Source organism: Equus caballus, chromosome 30 (genome assembly GCF_041296265.1).
Source record: "Equus caballus isolate H_3958 breed thoroughbred chromosome 30, TB-T2T, whole genome shotgun sequence".
NCBI classification, from domain to species: Eukaryota; Metazoa; Chordata; class Mammalia; order Perissodactyla; family Equidae; genus Equus; species Equus caballus.
In genome coordinates, this window is record NC_091713.1 from 7,463,330 (window position 1) to 7,480,213 (window position 16,884).

The window sequence follows — 16,884 nt, forward strand, 5'->3', positions numbered from 1 at the left end:
TGGACTTCAGTACTGGGGAGATTGACTGGCATTCCCTGGAGGAAAAGGATACTCATCTATGAGGTCCAACACCTGGTTCTCTTTCTCCATAACCACTCAGAAGGTCTGCCCACATGTCATTGGATGGAGAAACACAAACACTGTGACTCTCCAGGCAAAAATGTCCTGAGAGAATATGCACAGAGAGAAGGGGAGGGGGAGGGAATCAGTCCCCAGGGGGGAGAAGGTAGAGCTGCAGCAGAAGATGGCTTCCACCCCTTAACGTCTGGATGGTGGGGGGGCCTGTGCTCCTCCATGCACCCTGCTGCCTAAGCCTGGGTGGCACAAAACCCTGATCCTCAGGGTTATGAGGAAAATAACGCACAGCACCCCTGTGGCACAGTGAAGGTGTTAATTCAAACCTGACTTAAATACAACCATTGCTGTGAGAGTGGCCCTAACCCTGATGCTCCCGACCTGAGCCTCTCTGGAGGGAAAACTGATAAACAAGAGCAGGGCAGAAAGACACTCCCCAGCCTCAAGTGCATCCTTGACCATCAGACCAATCAAAAGATAAATGAAGGAGAGAAAGCTGGATACATCTGGAGGAAGCAATCACACAAAAGAACGAATTCCAGAAAGGCTCACAATTTGGCCCACTTAGAAATTGAAAATTTACTAAAATAATTTATATGGTGAAAAGATAAATGGCACTGACTGGCCTTTTGCCTCTACAACACTGGTTCTGAACTAACTTTAACATCTGCTAAAATGCACCAGTTGGCAAACCTTCAAGGCTTTACACCAGGGCTCAAATTACAGTTATACTTAGTGTAGTAACCACGTTTTCCACTTTCTGTACTAAACGCTTTGACATCTGAGGCCTTGGTCACCTTGGAGGGACTGTCTCTGCCAGGGCTAACTAGTTGCTAGAGATAGCAGATGACTCCTCAGTGCGCTCCTTTCATAGGTAATCATCTAGAGTCAACACCCCAACCCCCTCCTCTATGAGGCTCTTCCACTCTGGGCCACTCTTCTGCCCTCATCACCTCAGGGACAGGGACCAGACAACCAGGGACACCACTGAGCCCTGAGCCCACTGAAATGAGTCAAACTAGCCAATCTAACACCTGTTTTCGTCACCTTGCTCCTCGCTTCCTGTGGAATCCACAAGAAAGGCTCTTGCCCACGTTTTCCCCTTGCTCCTTCTGCCTCCTGACTGACCCTGGCGCTGCCCTGTGTGGCCCTCCACGGTGTGCCCTGCCTTCTGTTGATCAAGATCTGTGAGGACAGAAAACTTCTTTCTTCATGACAGCTATTTCTGTATCTTTGTGTTAGACTGTACCTAGTGGAAACAAATCTTGGGTACCCTTAAAACACCTGGGATCCCACTTCATTTACACAAGGCTGAATATTTTGCTATTTTATATTTGGTTAATACATTCTGTTCAGAGCCTGTTTGAACATCCTCTCAGCCACAGTTTGTCATCACCTCTGAGAGGACATGTTTTTACCTTGTTACCCACAAGTACCTAAGCCATTCTGCTCTCACAGGCAGTCTTTGCAGACAGGATCCTCACTGAATCCCCCTTTCCCCAGGAGTACAGGTATGAAGCAACTTTTATGACCTCCTCCTTCGAGGACATTTGTTTGACACACTTGTAATGGACATACAAGTCCACAATCTTTTAGTAGTTTTTTGGTTCTGGAGGCAACATAACCCTTGTGTGCAAATTTTATTTAAGCCTATTTATGCTGTTACAAATAAATTAGCCCACCTTCAGCGGGGGTCTGCTCCAACAAAAGGCTCTGCAAACTGTCCAAATTAAAATCACCAGGCACTCCTGTCAGAGCCTCAGAGACTCCTTCAGTGAAGAGGCTTCAGCGACCTCCTCTTACGCTTCCTGGAGCCTCTGGACCACCCACGATGTGCATACACTGTCTCTGGGCTTCTGATGCAAGAAACCGCCCTCCTTGGCCCTGCATTATACTACAGTAGAGCAGCAATCACTGGTCATGCACTGGGATCTTCGGGATTCTCCCAGACCTTGAGCCTCCATACCCAGCTGCCCACTATTCCTTGGGTCATGGAAGCAGTACCCCACAAGTTCAGGAGTTAGCAAGGCCTCTTTGCTACAGGATGGAGCCAAACCTGGGCCACATGGCATGTCCTACCTGCTGGCAAGGGTGCTCTCCCCTGTCCCCACTCCATTGCCAGATGCCATGATGCTGGAGGATGTTACCCCTTCCCCAGGTTGCTTAGTACCTGGGGATTCCCTTAGGATCAACCGAGTGAATGTCAACGAGAGTTCATATACTTGAGTTTGCTGATGACCACTTCTCCTTTCTGGCCAATTGTGCCTCCAGGGAAGAATTTGTCTTCCTCCCTAAAAGTCTCAGTCATCACCAAGGTGTAATTGATGTCAAGGCATCAAAGAATCAATTCTGGTATGAGGCCTGAAACGAAGATTCAGTATTAAGTGTGGCCTTGACTTCCGGTCAAATCAGAGGGCCTTAAATGGCCTACTTGCAAGTTCCCTACCCTCTCTGCTCCCACAGTTAAGGTCCCCTCACCAAAAAGACCCCTTTATTACAGGGACCAGGCACAGTTGCTCCACAAGTAGTAGGCTCCAGTTTACTATCAGCCTGTGTAATTACTCAAAGAAGGCAATCATACCTTCCTGCAGGAACCAAGGGTCACAACCACCCTCTTGTCACTGAAAAGTGTGCTCCCATAGCCATACATATTTACTCTCTTCCAAAGAGCTCTCCCTGTTTGGCTCTGCATGGAGTGCAGTGTATTCCCCTGGGATGGGAGATTACTTGACAAATAAACTGTTGTTGAGCTCATCTGTTAAGCATGCAGACAGGCCATCACCTGAGAGGGGGTGAGAGTTGCAGCATCTAAGTGAAGAGAAGGAAAATTAAACACTTCTGGTGTGTAGTTTCTTGAAGCAAGGGCTCTGTTGTGATAAGGCAGATGGTCCTGAAGTCATTTGAGTCAGAACCTGTTTGGGGTTTGCAGAAAATTGCACGTGGCAGAAGGGTGGCCTGTATGTGGGTGAGGAGCAGGGAGGAAAGCTGCAGAGGCGAGGTCTTGGAGATTCAGCTAAAGTTCAGCTTCCAGGAAATGAGGAACCCTGAATTATTTCAAGCAGGGAAGCGATGAAACCAAACACAAACTCAGGTTTGTTTACCCGATTTTGCAGCAAAGCCAATCAGTGAAACGTTAGGATTATAGCAAGGAAAGAGGTTTATGAACAAGAGGCAGCCAGACAAGGAGGTGAGAGTAGCTACGCAAAACTCAAAGGAAAAATGCTGGGGTTTTTAGCTGCGGTTTCGGTTTCGGGTAGGGGTGGGGACCAGGAGAGCGCTGCAGGTGAAGCTTGAAGAGTCCTCTGCTCAGGTGCGACTGTCGTTTGTGTTTCTTCGTGGGTCACAAGTGCGAAGTTAGTGGGGTTCGACGTGTTGCATGCCGTGGATCCTTGTCTGTGACGCGGAAAGTTGGCGATCTGTCATTTCAGCTGGTCCAAGCGTCTGCACGATGTCCAGTCGTGCGGGGGCCGGGGGTTGCCATCAAGCTGCTCTCTGATCTGCCGTCTTCCTGTTGTTCTGCAAAACAACCTCAGAAACTTTGGTTACGTTCTTTGCCACGTCCACCCCTATGGGGGCCGGGACCGTGTCAGTAACGGCAGGGTTTTCCTCTTAGTTCACCCTCCCAGCAGTGTGAAGGATGGATCCAAGGGGGGCCAAGAGGGCAGCCAATAAGATCAGTAAGGTAGCCAAGGGTTCTCTGGGAGAGGTGACATCTGCAGCTCCGTGCTTTTCGGCAATGGATGGAGGACAGGGGAGGGCACCGAATCTGACAGGTAGGACATGCCACAGGGACCATTTTTGGATCCATCCTGTTGCAAGGAGGCCTTGGTAACCTTCCCACACTTGTTGCGTGCTGCTTCCAGGACTAAAGCGATAATAGGCAGCTGGGAATGGAGGCCTCAGTGTCCAGGAAAGACTCTATTTCCAAAACAGGCCACTGATTGCTGCTCTAATACTGCCGAATGCAGGACCAATGAGGCGGGCTTCTTGCTCAGGAACCGACAGAAACTTACCCAAGTTTTGGGTTTTCCAGGAAGCATGAGAGGAGGTTGCCGAAGCCTCTTCACCAGAGGAGTCTCTGAGGGCTCTAGTGGGATGGCTTGTTGATTTTAATTATGATAGCTTCTAGAGTCTTTTGCTGGAGGGGGTCCACGAAGAAGCTGGGCTAATTTGTAGGTGACAGCATAGATGGCCTTAAGTAATATTTGTAGACAAGGACTATATCGCCTCCAGAGGGAAGGGTAGGATCAGGAGAGCACTGGGGGTGAAGCTTGAAGAGTCCTCTGCTCAGGTGCAACGGTCGATCCCATTTCCTCATGGGTCACAAGTGCGAACTCAGTAGGGTTCGACGTGGTGCATGCCAAGGATCTCTGTCCGAGACGCAGAAAGTGGGCGATAGGTCATTTCAGCTGGTCCAAGCCTCTGCACGATGTCCAGTCAGGCGGGGGCCAGGGGGCTGCCATCAAGCTGCTCTCTGATCAACCGTCTTCCAGTTGTTCTGCAAATCATCCTCAGAACCCTTGGTTACTTTCTCGGCCACGTCCACCCCTGTGGGGGCCGGGCACCGTGGTGTCAGTAACGGCAGGGTTTTCCTCTTGGGTCACCCTCCCAACAGTGTGGAGGATGGGTTCAAGCGGGGAGGGGGGGGTGCGGTGTGCCAGGAGGCCAGCCGGCAAGATCAGTAAGGAGTCTACTGGGCTGGTTGCGTGCAAGAGACAGGAAGGCATGCGGCAGAGCAGCGGGGACGGCAAAGACGGGAAGGCGCTCGGCTCCCTTTGGGAGTCGGTAGGCTGCCAAGTGGGTGAGACAGAGAGCTCAAGCGTGGCCCTGAGGCCTCTCGCTCTCGGGGGGGGGGGGGGGGGCGGGGATGAGATGGGCAGAGGTTTTCTGAGGTGATGAAAGGAAGGTAAGAGGAGGGGGAGGGTTCTTTTGGAGGATACCGGGCTCCCTTTTGGACGTGTCGGTTTTGAGAAGCCTTTGGACATCCCGAGAGGTGCGTCCAGCAGACAGTTAGAGAAAGCAGCGTGGAGTCAGGGGCAGGGTGACGTCAGTCGTACGCACTCAGAAGCCCTGGGCATCCGGGGGGCGAGTCGAATCGTAGGAGAGCGCATGAGCTTGCTCTGAGACCCGAGGGGTTCCTGTTCCCTGAAGACCGTGCCTTCGAGAACAGAACCCTTGGAGAAGTGGTCGGGAGGAGAAGCCGCAGAGGAAAGGGAGACAGAGGGGTCTGAGGTTAGGAAGGGCACCTGGGGAGGGGGCCATCCCCCAGAGAAAGAGGGTGGAGAGAACTTGCAGAGACTGAAGGCGTGGGCAGCATTCCTCAGACACCACAGAGAGTTTAGGAAGGCGAAGGAACCGAAGGGCGTGCCCTGGCCTCTTGCTAGGACGGGACGGCGACGAGATTTGGGGAGTCTTTCGAGGAGCCGGTGAGAGACGAGGCGATGACTGGATGGCTGACGAGGAGTCGAGGTCTTTTGGCAGCAGCTTAGCCGTGAAAGGTAGAGAGAGAAGGCGGTGGTGGAGGAGCGGAAAGGAGAGGTGTGGATGCTGGGAGAGACTTGGGTGTGCTCAGCGGCTTAAGGAAAGAAAGAGACGGGCCGAAGAGAAAGCAGCTGGCAAACTGAGGGAACGAGATCTTTGGGGGAGGCTGAGCAGACGGTTCCCAGGGCACCCCACGTGGAGCCAGGACCCTGGAACTGCCAAGCTGAATCCCTCTTCCTGGAAAACCAAAGGGAAAGGGGAGGGGTGGGTGGAGAGAAATAGAGGGACGTTCAAACGGGGGTGGGGGGTGGTGCGGGGAAACGGAGAGTTCTTGACTAGCTGGCCTCTGATCTCTTCGGGACGATCCCGCTTGAGGCAGGCGATGGAGATGATTTGGAGGGGCTGTTGAGGAATCGGGGCGGGGTCGGGGGGGGGGTTGACCACGGCCCTCTGATGGGCTTGGGGGCGGAAGCGGCTTCCATGCCCATCGCGAGGCGCCGGTTCAGTCAGTCGGTGTCCATCCGGACCACAGACCACAGACCCCTGCTTTGGAAAACAACAAGAAGCAGTTCGTAAACCCTTGCAAAGATCTCTGAGGTCTGGTGACTGGCTTTGCAACCCAAAGCGAGTCAGGGAATAAGATCCTCCCGTGCTTAGGAGTTTTCCTCTCTGTCCCAGAGGCCGCAGAGCACCCGAGGGCGGTTTCCCAGGCAGTGGAAAGAGGAGGAGGACCGAGCCGGGGGAAAGCAAGCTTTCCTCGTGAAGTTTGGATGCCCGCTGCACGTTGGTGCCCTTCCCCTTTCTTCCTACTGTCCCGGGAGTGGGCGCCCTCGCGCGCTTTCTGATGCTGCAGCACTAAGGCAAGTGAGGTTCCCGCTCCCCGAGGGAAAGCTCAATAAACGCCCCCCTCCCCCCGCCCCCACCCTTCCCACCCCCCCACTCTTCCCACACCCCCAGCCCCCACCCGCCCGCTACCCCCCCACCTCCCAGACCCAACCCCCACCCCCCCACCCCACGCCCCCCAGCTCCTCCCAGACGGTGACAGCGTGACAAACAGAATCGGAAGCGTCCTTGGCCCACAGCCTGCGATCCCACCCGTGCCGCGCCTGCTCTCCAGAGAAGTGACGTCCGTCCGCTTTAAGGTGGGTGGCTACCTGCAGCGACACCCTTTTGAAAGCGCGAACCATAGCTATTTCTTTGAAAGCTCCAGTGAAGCCGCAGAGAAACCTGTGAGCTTTAGCACAAGGCCACTTTGTGCTAAGGAACCCGCAGCGAGGGACCGGCTTTCCTGAAAGCGCCGTCGTCTCCTCTGCGGCTTGGGGAGCCTCTAGGGCTTGGACAGGCCTTGGAGCAGCCCGGCAGCACTCTTGGCGGGTGGCAGCAGCCAAGGTGTGCCGGTGGCCACGACGTCGGTCACGGCGTCTAAGAGAAGGTGCCCAGACCCTCCGGTTCCGGGGCCGGGTGGGTCGATGAGAGACACGGCTGGGGAGCAGGGATTCCCGTCCGATCTTCTGGGGGTGGCTGCGAGGGCGGTTCTCAGAAGAGCTGGCACGTTCTTAGGCAGTGTCTTCCTGGCGGGTGCTCCGGGACGCTTCCTGGGCTGAGCGGGGAGCTGTCGTGGTGGAGAAGCTCCCTGAGACTCAGCTTCTAGAAAGTTCACGAAAAGCTCCGAGAAGGAACTCTTGAGCTCGGGTTGCTGGTTGGGTCTCCGAGGAGGAGGCGTGTCGGGGGCACTGCGGGATCCGAGCCGCCCGGTCACCCATCCGGTAAGGCCGCCCTGCTCTTCCTGCAGCAACTGCTCCATGGCCTCCCTTTCCACACCCAGGGTGCTTCCCATCCGTCGGAACGCTTCCCGGCGTTCGTGTCTGGCGCTTTGCAAGGCGTCCGTGAAGAGCTTTCTCAGGAGGGCCTTGTCTGCTTTTCCTTCCAGGGTGCTCACTAAGTCGGTCCACTTCTTTTGGACGTCCTCCAGCACTTCCCGTCGGGCCTCGTCTTGTCGCTGCAGTCCTCCGATCTGCTCCTCCTGCAGGCGCGAGGCGGCTTGCGCTCTCTCCAGCCGTCCCTGCAGCGACCTCAGCTTCCCTTCCAGGCCGTCTGCCTTTTGCATCCATTCGGCCAGGACCACCTTCAGGTTGGCCAGGGCTCCGGCCTGCTGCTTCTCTGCTTCCCGGGAGGCGGACAGCTGGAGGGCAGTCTCCTCTTTCTGCTGGGTGACCGCAGTCAGTTGTTCCTGCAGGGACCCGACCCGGGCAGCGGCCCGCTGGCTCGCCTTCTGCATGGCGTGGGAAGATGACAGGAGCCTCTCCTCTAGCGCCGTGACTTTCCTCCTGAGTTGAGCCGCTCTGTCTTCTGCCAGCCGCGCTGCCCGGAGATGCCAGTCTTCGCATTCTGAAGCCTGCGTCCGAGACGTCCCCAGCTCCTGGCCTAAGCGCGCTCCCTTGTCGCGCAAAAGGCGAACCTCCTCCCGCAGGGCGCACTTTTCCACTCGTTCCTGTCTCAGCGCCAGCGCCGCCTCATCTCTCTCGTGCTGAAAGACAATGCTCTTTTCCTGCATGGAGGTCACTGCATTGAGAAGCTGGCTCAATTCCCCAGCCCGGCCCTCTTCTTTTTCTCTCAGGAGGCACTCAAAAGCCAGAGCCTTCTTCTTCACGGAGACGCATTCGAATTCCTTCTCCCTCAGCATCGTAGAGAGGCGCCTGTTCGTCTCTTGTAAGGCTTGGTTTTCGGTGTCCTTCTCCCTGGACCTTTCCAGCAGTTTTGCATTCTCCCGTTTGACTTGGCACGCATCCGCTTCCAGATGGACTATCCTCTCCTTCAGGTTTGTCACCGCCTGCCTCAACAGTTCGTTTTCGCTCGCTTGGGTCGTGAGGGTTTCCCTCAGAGAAAGGAATTCCTCCCTCTGCGCCTCGATTAAGAGCTCTCTGTCCTCCAGCGTGTTCTGTAAAGCCTCCTGTTTCTCCTTGAGCCGCTGAATTTCGGAATCCGTCTGTGCGTGCCGTTCTCTCTCCCGTTCCGAGGTGGCGGCCATCGCCTCGGACAGTCTCTGAGCCTCCTCCTGGAGGCTTCTGATGGCTGCGTCTTTTTCCTCCGTGGCTCGCCTTAAGGCTTCCACCTCTGCTGGCGGCCCTTTCGAAGACTCGCCCGGCGCCTCGGACTTAATTGCCTCCTGAGAGCCGGCCGCCTCGCAAGTCCGCGACGATGCGGCGGGCGGCTGTGGTGACGTGAGGGCGGGTGGACCCAAGAGAACCTCCTTGGCATTGCAGAGCTGCTCTAGGCCGAGCTGCATCTGTGCCAGTCTCTTCCCCAAGAGCCGGAGTTGGGTCGCATCCCCTCGAGGACGCGGGAACGGGGCGGCAGAGTGCATCTGTCGCCGACACTTCTCCTCGCTGTCCACTGAGGCCCGTGCCTCGAGTGGTGGGAGTTCTTTCTGAAGTTGGGATGACTCCCGCTGCAGATGGTGCACCTCGGTGAGCACCAGCCGCTGCCACTCCTCCAGCACGTTGACCCGCTGCTTCAACGTGCCCCGTTCCCGGAGAAGCTCCTCCAACTGATTCGCGTCCACGCCCCGAACCTCATGGCCAGCGTCGGACGTTTGCCAGATGGTCAGTAAAGTCTGACATTTCTGGCTCAAGGCACCGATTTCAATGTCTTTGGCTCGGACGAGGCGTGATAAGTGCCGGATCGCTTCTCGAAACATGTCCTCACCGCCGCTGTCAGATCGAGGGCGCCGTGTCTGACTTTCGCCTCGCAGCTTCGCGAGCTCTGCTTCTTTGGCCACCAGCAGGTCCATCATTGTGTGATACGCCCTTTTCAGGTGGCTGTTTTCCCTCAGCTTCTCGTCGAAAACGGCCAACACTCGTTCCCTTTCCAAAGCAGAGGCTTGCAGTTGCTGCTGGAGGCCCCCCGCATCCTGGACGGAGGCAGCCGAAGCTAGGCGAGCGGGAAGGCCCTGGCTCTGCCAGTCTTGCGGCTGGATCGTCTGAGTTCGTGGCCCGGTCTCATCGTCGTCCGGCTCATCAAGCCGCTCGGTCAGAGGGATCGTCTTTTCGGCCCCAAGTTTCAGCGCCTTCCTCTGCTTTTGCTCTTCAGTGGTCCTTGGAGGATGCTGGGTTTCCTCCTCCAGGTGACCTTCGATCCCTTTCAGTTGAGACCCCTCAGATTCTAGTTGTGTCCCGGCGTCGAGGGTGTTCGGGTCAACCACTGGAGCGGCTCGAGCCCGTTGTCTCTGTGGCTCCAGTGCTTCCCTCAGGTGACTGCCTTCTTCTTGCAGGGAGGCGAGCCTCGTGTCTCCTTCCTCGAGGCTTTCCCGCAGAGTTGCGGTGTCTCTCCGAGCTGGAGTTGCCGGTCTCTCCTTCTCGGGTGGTCCGGTCGCCCGAATGGCTTCCGTCTCCGTTCTCCCCGAGTCGGGTAAGTCTGGCAGCTTTTGCGTCCCCTTCCTCAGCACACCTCTGGTGAAGTCAGAGAGGTGTGCGGGGAGGGAAGCCACGCTGCCGCCCACTCGCCCCAGGGAATGGCCTAAGCCGGAGCCGAGGCCGGGGCGGCCAAACCAGGAGGCCATCGCTGCGGGTCACAGCACTGACCTGGTGCGCTCCGCGAAGAGCGTCCAGCCCAGCCGGACAGCCCCGCCAAGTGTCAGGGCCCCGGCGGCTGCGCGAGGCTAAGGGTCAAATCACAGCCAGGCGCTGCTAGGCAACGGCGGGCTGGCGGCCTGGGGGCGGGGCCTGGGCGGGGCTGGGGCGGGGCCTGGGCGGGGCCTGGGCGGGGCGCGGGCTCCAACCGTTGGGCTCGGGGCTCCCGGAGGGGAGGGGAGGGGCTGCCCGCAACCGCGAGGCCTGCCGCCTGGCCCTCACCCATGGCCACCTCCTGACACGCGTGCCCCGCTCCGCCCCCCTCCACCCCCCACCGCCAGCCCCGTGGGCCTCCGCTCATCCCCAGGGCTTCCCACCACGGCGGTGGGCCCCCCTCTCCCTCTGCTTCAGTGCCGCCCCCGGGGGCCAGGCGGCCCTCCTGCCCCCTGGGGCCGCCCGCCAGGAACGCCGCGCTGAAGGCCGCCATCCCCACACCGCCGCCACCTGTGCGCGTGGCAGCGCGTGTGGGCAGAAAGGACCCCAGGGCTCTGACTGCCGCCAAGCGCCTCCCACGCTCCCTCCTGTCCTGCGGCCGGGAATCTTCCCAGCCGGCTTGGAGAACACTCGGAGGGCCAAGGTAGGTGGGGACCCGCCTCCACCTGCAGAGTTCCGACGAGTGTGTTTGGACACACGTCGGCCCCCTGCGCAGAAGCACGACCCTCCTGAGCACCCTGACCGTGGCCATCCCCCACACAGTCGCCGGGGTCCTTGCCCCGCCGCCTCGCCGCCCTCTTCCTGCGGCCCTGCCTGGAGAAGCGGTCCCCGGGAGGAGCCTGGGGGCTCTCGGGCGCCACAGGCGGGGTGTGGCACACCGCGTGCACGCTGTGCGCCCGCTTCTGTCAGCGCGGGGCGGGCTGTGGTCGGGGAAGGGAGTCTTCCCCATGCGTCGAGCGGGCGGTGGAGCGGGGAAAGGACCCAGAGGTGCTCGTGCAGCGCGCGGCCCCCAGCCCCGCTGAGCCCGGCGGAACGTCGTCCTCGGGGCCCGACTCGGGGCCGGCGGCCGAGGCCCGGCTGCGCGCCGCCCCCTGGGCCTGCCGTGCGCTCCTGCCCCGGCGCGGGGCGCGGGGGCGGCGCGGCTGGCCCCGCGGGCCTGGGGACCCGCCGCCGCAGCGACCAGAAAGTCCCGGTCAGCCTGCCCCGAGCTCCGCGGGCCTGGGAGCCCGGCGCCGCCGCCGCCGCCGCCGCAGCCGCCGCCGCGGCCGCCGCCGCCGGCGGCTCGGCAGTGTGGCGCGGGAGCAGCCGCCAGGCCGTCCCGATGCGCGCGCCAGGAGCCCCGCAGGCTGGGGAGCCGCCGCCGCCGCCGCCGCCGCCGCCAGGTAGTGGCCGTTGCACTGCGGGAGGCCGCGGGCCCACCAGAGCATGGGCAGGTGAGGGCCCCGGGCGGCCGCCTCCCTCCGTGCACCCGTCGGGGTCTCCACCGCCCGGGCCCCGCCCCCGGGAGCAGGGACCTGCGCCTTCTCCTGTCCTGCCGGCGACCCTGGCGCCCGTGCTGGCTGCCTGGGGCCACCACTCCCATCCCTGGGGCGCGTGCCTTTGCACAGGCGCTGACGGCGGCGCTGGGGTGGGGGGCGCGGGGCGGGGCGCGGCGGGCTGGCGGGTGCTGGGACCGGATTCTCAGCCTTGGGCTCCAGCGGGGCGGGGTGGGGGGGCGATTAAGGAGTGACGCGGGGTGGTCGTGGGGGCAGGGCGCGCCGCGCAGACCCTTGAGGTCCAAGTGCAGACAGCGGAAATCTGTAAAGGGGCTTCCAGCCGGTGGGATCCCCTCGGTGCGTGCGTTTCCCTTGGGCCTTCAGGGAAGCGGGAGGCGGTGCTGCCTCCAGCCCAGGGCGAGGAGGAAGGAGCGGTGCCAGTTGTTGACCGCGTGAAATTTGGAATCGGGAGCAGGATGCAGGCGCCGGGCGCCAGTGAAAGGAAAAAGGGTTCTCCGGATCCTCTTCCTCCCTTTGGCTTTGGCAGCAGCTGCTTCTCCGTGTTGCTTTGGTCCTGCTGCCGTGCTCTTCCGGCGGGCGCTGAGTGTGAAATGCCCCAGGAAGCGGGGCGGGGAAGAGGTTGAGGATGGAAGAAGGCGAGCCGGCATGGGTGGGGGGAGCAGGCGCTGCAGGAAAGGTGATCCACCTTTCCTTGCTCTCCGCTTGCTGCCTTTCCCTGAGCCTTGGACTTCCACCCCTTCCGCCTCCGCCCGTCCTCCCGTCCTCCCGTCCAACCTCTCTCTCCTCTGAGTCCTGCCAAGAAGAGGCAGGTCGAACACTTGCGGTGTGCACTGGATCGAAGGGATTACCCTGCTAGGATTAGGCTCGCTCGATGAGCTTGAAGTCCTTTGAGTCAGAACCTGTTTGGGGTCTGCAGAGAGTCGCACGTGGCGGGAGGGTGGCCCGCGTGTGGGTGAGGAGCAGGGAGGAAGGCTGCAGGGGCGAGGCCTTGGAGATTCTGCTCCAGTTTGGCCTGCAGGCAGTGGAGAACCCTGGATTCCTTTCAAGCAGGGAAGCGATGGGACCACACACAAACTCAGGTCCGGGTACCCGATTTCGCAGCCAAGCCAATCAGCGAGAAGTCAGGGTTGCAGCAAGGAAAGAGGTTTATGATCAAGAGGCGGCCAGACAAGGAGGTGGGCGTAAAACTCAAACCCGCCTCCTCAAAGGGAAAACAAAACATTGGGGCGTTTATCTGGGGTTGGGGTAGGGGTGGGACCAGGAGAGCGCTGGGGGTGAAGCTTGAAGAGTCCTCTGCTCAGGTGCGACTGTCACTCGTATTTCTTCGTGGGTCACAAGTGCGAAGTCAGTGGGGTTCGACGCGTTGCACGCCGAGGATCTCTGTCCGTGACGCGGAAAGTGGGCGATCCGTCATTTCGGCTGGTCCAAGCCTCTGCACGATGTCCGCTCGGGCGGGGTCCGGGGGGGCTGCCATCAAGCTGCTCTCTGATCTGCCGTCTTCCTGTTGTTCTGCAAAACAACCTCAGAAACTTTGGTTACTTTCTCGCCCACGTCCACCCCTGTGGGGGCCGGGCACCGTGGTGTCAGTAACGGCAGGGTTTTCCTCTTGGGTCACCCTCCCAACAGTGTGGAGGATGGGTTCAAGCGGGGAGGGGGGGGTGCGGTGTGCCAGGAGGCCAGCCGGCAAGATCAGTAAGGAGTCTACTGGGCTGGTTGCGTGCAAGAGACAGGAAGGCATGCGGCAGAGCAGCGGGGACGGCAAAGACGGGAAGGCGCTCGGCTCCCTTTGGGAGTCGGTAGGCTGCCAAGTGGGTGAGACAGAGAGCTCAAGCGTGGCCCTGAGGCCTCTCGCTCTCGGGGGGGGGGGGGGGGGGGGGGGGCGGGGATGAGATGGGCAGAGGTTTTCTGAGGTGATGAAAGGAAGGTAAGAGGAGGGGGAGGGTTCTTTTGGAGGATACCGGGCTCCCTTTTGGACGTGTCGGTTTTGAGAAGCCTTTGGACATCCCGAGAGGTGCGTCCAGCAGACAGTTAGAGAAAGCAGCGTGGAGTCAGGGGCAGGGTGACGTCAGTCGTACGCACTCAGAAGCCCTGGGCATCCGGGGGGCGAGTCGAATCGTAGGAGAGCGCATGAGCTTGCTCTGAGACCCGAGGGGTTCCTGTTCCCTGAAGACCGTGCCTTCGAGAACAGAACCCTTGGAGAAGTGGTCGGGAGGAGAAGCCGCAGAGGAAAGGGAGACAGAGGGGTCTGAGGTTAGGAAGGGCACCTGGGGAGGGGGCCATCCCCCAGAGAAAGAGGGTGGAGAGAACTTGCAGAGACTGAAGGCGTGGGCAGCATTCCTCAGACACCACAGAGAGTTTAGGAAGGCGAAGGAACCGAAGGGCGTGCCCTGGCCTCTTGCTAGGACGGGACGGCGACGAGATTTGGGGAGTCTTTCGAGGAGCCGGTGAGAGACGAGGCGATGACTGGATGGCTGACGAGGAGTCGAGGTCTTTTGGCAGCAGCTTAGCCGTGAAAGGTAGAGAGAGAAGGCGGTGGTGGAGGAGCGGAAAGGAGAGGTGTGGATGCTGGGAGAGACTTGGGTGTGCTCAGCGGCTTAAGGAAAGAAAGAGACGGGCCGAAGAGAAAGCAGCTGGCAAACTGAGGGAACGAGATCTTTGGGGGAGGCTGAGCAGACGGTTCCCAGGGCACCCCACGTGGAGCCAGGACCCTGGAACTGCCAAGCTGAATCCCTCTTCCTGGAAAACCAAAGGGAAAGGGGAGGGGTGGGTGGAGAGAAATAGAGGGACGTTCAAACGGGGGTGGGGGGTGGTGCGGGGAAACGGAGAGTTCTTGACTAGCTGGCCTCTGATCTCTTCGGGACGATCCCGCTTGAGGCAGGCGATGGAGATGATTTGGAGGGGCTGTTGAGGAATCGGGGCGGGGTCGGGGGGGGGGTTGACCACGGCCCTCTGATGGGCTTGGGGGCGGAAGCGGCTTCCATGCCCATCGCGAGGCGCCGGTTCAGTCAGTCGGTGTCCATCCGGACCACAGACCACAGACCCCTGCTTTGGAAAACAACAAGAAGCAGTTCGTAAACCCTTGCAAAGATCTCTGAGGTCTGGTGACTGGCTTTGCAACCCAAAGCGAGTCAGGGAATAAGATCCTCCCGTGCTTAGGAGTTTTCCTCTCTGTCCCAGAGGCCGCAGAGCACCCGAGGGCGGTTTCCCAGGCAGTGGAAAGAGGAGGAGGACCGAGCCGGGGGAAAGCAAGCTTTCCTCGTGAAGTTTGGATGCCCGCTGCACGTTGGTGCCCTTCCCCTTTCTTCCTACTGTCCCGGGAGTGGGCGCCCTCGCGCGCTTTCTGATGCTGCAGCACTAAGGCAAGTGAGGTTCCCGCTCCCCGAGGGAAAGCTCAATAAACGCCCCCCTCCCCCCGCCCCCACCCTTCCCACCCCCCCACTCTTCCCACACCCCCAGCCCCCACCCGCCCGCAACCCCCCCACCTCCCAGACCCAACCCCCACCCCCCCACCCCACGCCCCCCAGCTCCTCCCAGACGGTGACAGCGTGACAAACAGAATCGGAAGCGTCCTTGGCCCACAGCCTGCGATCCCACCCGTGCCGCGCCTGCTCTCCAGAGAAGTGACGTCCGTCCGCTTTAAGGTGGGTGGCTACCTGCAGCGACACCCTTTTGAAAGCGCGAACCATAGCTATTTCTTTGAAAGCTCCAGTGAAGCCGCAGAGAAACCTGTGAGCTTTAGCACAAGGCCACTTTGTGCTAAGGAACCCGCAGCGAGGGACCGGCTTTCCTGAAAGCGCCGTCGTCTCCTCTGCGGCTTGGGGAGCCTCTAGGGCTTGGACAGGCCTTGGAGCAGCCCGGCAGCACTCTTGGCGGGTGGCAGCAGCCAAGGTGTGCCGGTGGGCACGACGTCGGTCACGGCGTCTAAGAGAAGGTGCCCAGACCCTCCGGTTCCGGGGCCGGGTGGGTCGATGAGAGACACGGCTGGGGAGCAGGGATTCCCGTCCGATCTTCTGGGGGTGGCTGCGAGGGCGGTTCTCAGAAGAGCTGGCACGTTCTTAGGCAGTGTCTTCCTGGCGGGTGCTCCGGGACGCTTCCTGGGCTGAGCGGGGAGCTGTCGTGGTGGAGAAGCTCCCTGAGACTCAGCTTCTAGAAAGTTCACGAAAAGCTCCGAGAAGGAACTCTTGAGCTCGGGTTGCTGGTTGGGTCTCCGAGGAGGAGGCGTGTCGGGGGCACTGCGGGATCCGAGCCGCCCGGTCACCCATCCGGTAAGGCCGCCCTGCTCTTCCTGCAGCAACTGCTCCATGGCCTCCCTTTCCACACCCAGGGTGCTTCCCATCCGTCGGAACGCTTCCCGGCGTTCGTGTCTGGCGCTTTGCAAGGCGTCCGTGAAGAGCTTTCTCAGGAGGGCCTTGTCTGCTTTTCCTTCCAGGGTGCTCACTAAGTCGGTCCACTTCTTTTGGACGTCCTCCAGCACTTCCCGTCGGGCCTCGTCTTGTCGCTGCAGTCCTCCGATCTGCTCCTCCTGCAGGCGCGAGGCGGCTTGCGCTCTCTCCAGCCGTCCCTGCAGCGACCTCAGCTTCCCTTCCAGGCCGTCTGCCTTTTGCATCCATTCGGCCAGGACCACCTTCAGGTTGGCCAGGGCTCCGGCCTGCTGCTTCTCTGCTTCCCGGGAGGCGGACAGCTGGAGGGCAGTCTCCTCTTTCTGCTGGGTGACCGCAGTCAGTTGTTCCTGCAGGGACCCGACCCGGGCAGCGGCCCGCTGGCTCGCCTTCTGCATGGCGTGGGAAGATGACAGGAGCCTCTCCTCTAGCGCCGTGACTTTCCTCCTGAGTTGAGCCGCTCTGTCTTCTGCCAGCCGCGCTGCCCGGAGATGCCAGTCTTCGCATTCTGAAGCCTGCGTCCGAGACGTCCCCAGCTCCTGGCCTAAGCGCGCTCCCTTGTCGCGCAAAAGGCGAACCTCCTCCCGCAGGGCGCACTTTTCCACTCGTTCCTGTCTCAGCGCCAGCGCCGCCTCATCTCTCTCGTGCTGAAAGACAATGCTCTTTTCCTGCATGGAGGTCACTGCATTGAGAAGCTGGCTCAATTCCCCAGCCCGGCCCTCTTCTTTTTCTCTCAGGAGGCACTCAAAAGCCAGAGCCTTCTTCTTCACGGAGACGCATTCGAATTCCTTCTCCCTCAGCATCGTAGAGAGGCGCCTGTTCGTCTCTTGTAAGGCTTGGTTTTCGGTGTCCTTCTCCCTGGACCTTTCCAGCAGTTTTGCATTCTCCCGT

General features: G+C 60.0%; 1 protein-coding gene and 1 long non-coding RNA gene across 2 annotated transcripts in view; both read left to right on the top strand.

Annotated features, from left to right (window-relative positions):
• Positions 1-16,884, top strand: part of LOC138921490 (ral guanine nucleotide dissociation stimulator-like) — a 265,069-nt gene that overhangs the window by 115,082 nt on the left and 133,103 nt on the right. The gene's annotated exons all lie outside the window — the stretch shown is intronic.
• LOC138921550 (uncharacterized) lies at positions 12,438-14,990 on the top strand. The gene is made up of 3 exons (XR_011434187.1): positions 12,438-12,789; positions 14,017-14,130; positions 14,792-14,990. It is a non-coding gene; the product is annotated as an uncharacterized lncRNA (long non-coding RNA).